Source organism: Exophiala oligosperma (assembly GCF_000835515.1).
Source record: "Exophiala oligosperma strain CBS 72588 unplaced genomic scaffold supercont1.3, whole genome shotgun sequence".
NCBI lineage: Eukaryota > Fungi > Ascomycota > Eurotiomycetes > Chaetothyriales > Herpotrichiellaceae > Exophiala > Exophiala oligosperma.
Window position 1 is genome coordinate 3,949,068 of NW_015622820.1, and position 6,000 is coordinate 3,955,067.

Sequence of the window (6,000 nt, forward strand, 5' to 3'; positions counted from 1 at the left end):
CTAAACTACCTTTCACGAAATATAATCGCACATGTTTCGTATTTAATTACACTATTAGAGGGGCGTAATCTTAACTTCTCTTTACTATATAGCTCTCCCCTAAATAGCACGAAACTCTGAGAATCTAATATACTCTTAGATATGGTATTAACATAAATACCTAAGCTTATATTACTCACTAAGCGATATATAGCCTAGGTAACCCGCACAATGAAAATACTCACCACTAAGAATACACTTCTTTAGTGATAGAATTAAGAGTAGAGTAAGTTACTTAAGATATAAAAGAGTTATAAGTAAGGTAAAAGAGTTAGGTTAGAAGATAAATTTATGTACTCTATAGAGAAAGTATTAGAGATTACTTAGGAGATAAAAGTAGAGTAGTTAGCGAAATAGTAATAAGGTTTATCATATTAGTAATCTATTATTAAAATTAAGTCTAAGGAAGAAGATAAAGTGTCTAACTACTCATTAATATCTTTAGATAATGAAATAGTTATATTAGTACCGCGTTAGAGACATTAAAAGGTAATTAGGTAGGTTTTTATAATTTATTACTCTATATAGTTCATTAAACTATATAGTACTCTAGTTAATAATACCTTAATTTTAAGTCTTAAAGATTAATTATTTCCTTAAGTCTGTGTCCTGGGGCAAAGGGTGCCATTTCGCGACGACGTCTGTAGCCGCTTTTGCGATCCCTTTCCACTAGCCGGCTCCACCTGTCCCTCGCCGCTTTTGACGATTTGACGGATAACCTTCTCTCTCTACCTTTTACCTAACACCCACACACCATCCTGCCCTTACATCTCTTACCTAACCCTCTCTGTGTATCTCACGTCACAATCTTAAAAGCATGCGTTAGTGACCTCCAACCCATGTCGAAGATCCTAGGAGTGAGACTTATGGACGTCTCCTGAATTTCAAATTATTTATAGTTCTCCTGCCGTCCCTTTATCGAAATGCCCCCGCTCATTAAACGGAGTCAGAAGTTAAACTGGCTTCATGTGATGCCCTGATACCCCTGCCTATTACTAACCGCTGTGCTAGCTGCACGAGCCCTAGATAATATATATATGTACGACGGTATCGCTAACATGCTGACCTCACTTTCGTCACTTTCTCCCATTCCTCTTCACCTTGTCTGATCTGTCCCTATGTATCCTTGAGCCATATGCCTCACCAAAAGAAGTTAACCACTGTTAACCTGAGTTCTGGGGATTTATACTTCTGCTATACCACTGATAACGTCTGTACACTTAATATCCTCGCCCGGAAATATGAGAAGGCCTTGTTAGAAACCTATTCCACGACGTTATATGCACCGAATACTATCTATCATGTTGACCGCATTCAGCGCCTCTTCAAGGAGTACATACTATGACCTAATAGTTTGGGATATCTGTTGACTCTGCAAAGATACTGTGATAAGTTTAAGCTTAATCCATAAGAGACCCTGCGTGAGTGCGCCACGGCTCGGATAGAGAACTTCCTATATTGGTTACTCTGAACCTACACGATCAAGAAAACCAGTATGCTAATGACCTACTGGCGGTAATTGAGTTAGCTATACATTATGTGGACATAGCGTCGGATGGACCTGGCTGTCATGAGGTAAATCTTTGTGATACGTAAAATAAGTAACGTTATATACTGCCAGATCGCTAAAGCTACAGTTCATTAAAGAGCTATTAACGAAAGAATATGGCCTGAATAATGAGGAGATCAAGAAGTCTCTCATAGAGGTGGACAATTTTGTCGAGCTTATCCGTTATCACTAGGCCTCGGATATTAACTAGTTTCCCAATGAACGGCAACAACTCTAGTTAGCGGCGATTCTATTGCTAACAGCGTTCACTAGATCTTAACCTTAAGCCCTGTTAGACTTGATCTATAGTGACCTAGACCTCTACATTAAGAAAAACGCTAAGACTCATGTTAATATACTGCGCTTAGGGGTGAAATTAACTAAGACTAAGTCTCGCCAGAAGCGGAAATAACCATAAGTACCCCTTGGTTAGGGAGTTCTTATGGCTAACCCTACTATAAAGGAAAACGTATACCTTTAATTTGGATGACAATCCAATCTTCTATGTTATTACCCACATTATTAGCTTAGCCTTCGATGACTTAGCTTTCAGGCCGCCTAATCTAAAGTCACCTAATATTCTCTTTTGTCTCCGGGCGCGGTGGGAAAAGGGATGTCAGCCGATCCCGTGGAGAAAGGAGATACTTAACGTGCTGATTTTTCGCCGTGCGATCGCCACTAAGGAAGGCGTTAAGACCTCGCTAGATAGAGCTCTAATCTATAACGTTTATTAGGCGTGAGTTAAGCGTCTAGGTGAGGCGTTAGGCTACCTATAAACATTGATAACGTACTATCTCCGCTGAGCTCTGGATAACGCTATTAATAGTAAGTAATCCTCTTTAATAGTTCTTCTAAGCAGAGTTTAAACTACTAACGTAAGTACTTAGCTTAGATAATCCTAAATCTAACGCCGCTGTCCGCAACCTTACCCTAAATCATGTTAAATCTTTCACGATCTTCGAACGGAATTACCTGTCTTAAATGATTCGCTACAGTACGCAAGACACATTCTAGAACTGGGAGGCCAATCCGTAGGCGGCCAAATTAGCCGGCTATATCGGCTGTCTCCGCGATCCGAACCGGCTAAGAAAGCTCACTAACGAATAGAGTTAGTAGGTTTAATACTTACCTTCTATTCACCAGCTTCTGAAGTCATAAGATCGGGTTTATAATATTATTTTTCGGGAGTTTAGCTTTCTTTAAATGGCGATCGGAGAACTAATTCATGCTAAGTGAAAGAAGTTAGAACGTATAGTTAACAGCATAATTCGAGCTGAGGAATGAGCTCTATTAAAGTGTATTTAGTGGCAGTACAACGAAACTGCTCCTATTGAGGTAATTTAGCGACAGATTAAAGGAACCTTAGCTAAAGGGTAAGAGCTTACTTTAGAGTTCACCCTGACTTAGATCTAAATCCCTAAACGACGGCAGATTGTGGAAGCGGCCATAAGTGACCCTGCTGTATTCATCGGTCCTAAGGCTGTGTCCTAACACATAAAATGTTCCGTAACCATGATCTCGCTATGTTGATAACGCGAAGGGCGACGTGAGACACGACGTGAAAGACTATTTAGGAAATGTTCACGTTCCATAGGAGAAACAGATACAGTGACTATTATAGTCTCTACGCCAACTCTACGGCTCTCGTTAACGTCCGAAGGCTTCGTGCCCTTGACCTGTTAGGGATTTCAATGCCTCTTCTGTCTATACAGTAATCTCCCCTAGGAAGATCGGGAGAAACAGTATGCCAGTAAACACTCCCTCTAGTGACACGCTGAACACTGTCGCCTCCGGCACTTTCAAGAAAAGGATCGAATTTCTTGCCCTGATAAGGTGGCTTACTGTGGAAAGGTTTTTAAAGGAAAGTTATATTTTAAGAACTATGCCGCCTCAGTATACCTTTTTATCTTATAAGCTATTTTAACTAATAACTAAGCATATTATTATATGCTAACTAATTGTATTTTTATGGACATCGCCACAGACTTAAAAAGTCCTTAATTATTAATGGCATATAGAGACTAAGCTTAGTGATTAGTAGCTAGGTTTAATCTTAACGTTATCTCTCCTTAGTTAACTGTAATGCTCGCTACCGATAGGACGTGGCGCAGTATTATTGCCTTAGTGCACATTCTAGCTCTTATAGCAGTGTACTTTCGTTTAATAATCCCTGACACTACGGTACGCTATAGATATTACCTTAGGTACTAAAAGGCGAAATTGAATGTTCGAGCTTATCTTCGTGATAAGTGAAACGGACAGGCGAATAGGGGAACGAACCACTCATTATAATATAGTCTAAATCGGTTAGCTAGTTTAGGCAATAAAGATATAGGAAGATCTGCTCAGAACAGTAGAGTCATTATTTTTTATTAATGTTACTTCTGGGGCCTAGGCTTAAATGATTCCTGAAAATGTCTATAATAATCCTTATAATATAACTATTAGCAATCTTATCTGAGCTATCCCGGCTATATCTTAATATATCAGGTTTTAATTACGCTTATTAACCTAGTCAGTCGTAAACCTAGTGAGATAGCTAGCTCATTATAGTTAGTATATACGCTCCTACCATTATATAGTTTTTACTAATTCTTTTCTAATGTTAAGGGTAAACCCTATAATGTTTATTATTAAGGCCATTAGCCTAATGAAATATTATCACTAAGAGCTAATTTCTTTAATCCTTAGTGAAGAGTATTCTATATACCTTTAACTAATAGTGCGTAGTATCTCGGCCACTATGAGAAAAGACGGTACTATTCTTACTTAGGGCTTAATTAGACCCCTAAGAAATGAAACTAGCATGACTAAGTGTCCGAATCATATTATAGAAGTTTTCACTTTCTTTATGCATTGTGAAGTGCTTATTACCCTACTAATTCTAGAGATAAGGCATTAAATGTTGGAGGAGTAGGCAGACTATCATAGTAGTATAGAGAGTATTAAGGTGTCACTAATTGAGGACATAGTCATTCTAAAGAAGAAATGAGAAGGGGTGAGAGGATAATTATAACATCGCGTGATTTAATCCAAATTAAAGCGTGAAGATATGCTATAGGGATCAAAACTAAGTCGAAGTTATGTTAAAATAACTAGGCTATTAGTTAGTGGTAACCCGCGGGAGGGCATAGAATTGCAAATGTAATAGCTAAGGACACTAATACTAATGTTATTAAATGGTGAATCATTGTCATTAAGTAACATAGTAAGGTTACCTTCTCAAAATTATTAGAGTACTAAGAAAGTCTAACCTTTTATTAACTATAGCGATCTAAGGATTACTACCCTGCACTCTTATAGCGCCCTCTAATGCCTTATAAAACCGCCAGTCTATATTAATTATTTTGGCTATATTTAAACTATCAGTAAATTAAGGTACTAACCACTTGCCTTCACATTCTCTCCCCTAAAAATGGCGCTAACACTAAACACTAATATCTGCCTAACCGTGCCAAAGCGCAGAACTAGCGAATACCTTTAATATCCTTAGAGTCTGAATAGCCATTAATAAATAGTGATCTAAATAATATAGTGTCTACGCGCATAACTTTAAAACCTGAACGTTATCCTGGCTTTATCTCCTAATTACTTTCTATTTTAGCATCTATAGATAAGCCTATAATTCGTTCTAGATATTAACTATTCTTACTCCTAGATACTATTTAGTAGTAGGATTAGGTTAGTAAACTAAAGCTTGCTACGGTAACTAAACTAGTGTATAACGACCTAAGAATAACAGAAGATAGGATTAAAGTTTTGATATTATACGGGAGTCTCTATTAAAGGTTACATAACCTATGAGGTCTATATACTAAAGAGATACTTACTTCGCGTAAGTCCTACTAGAAATCTCTCGCCTTTAAAGTCGCCAATATACTTTGTAGGCTTGGCTGTGACGGGCGTATCTATAACCTGTAAGGTTTGCCTGTTAAAGATGATGACTAATATAGCTATTTAAAGGTGTAAGAACTTTGAGATCTTAGTCACTAAAGCGATGGACACTTCTGGATATTACTGAAGTAGCATGGTTATCTCACTGCTATCTTTAAGAACCAAATTAACTGGATCCCCTTAAGTACTAGATCGGTGCGACTAACATAGGGACGCATTTTAAAACTAGTAATGGTCTTAGGGGGGTCATAATCTTTTAATATGGTTAACGGTCTACGCGTTCTAGGCGGAGAGATATAGATATTTACTATTCCTAACTAGTTATGAGTTCCGTAGGCCTACACCTTATTTATAGATAGGGAGGCAGATAAAGACAGATTAAGCTAGGAAGTAATTGAGATTAACTAGTTAATTGCGTAGAGAAATTTATGAAATATATCATTATAATGCGGCCGCACTTCGCCCGGTTTAGTGACTAGTTTAGTGACTAAGAGCCGCTAGTTATAAATTAATATAGA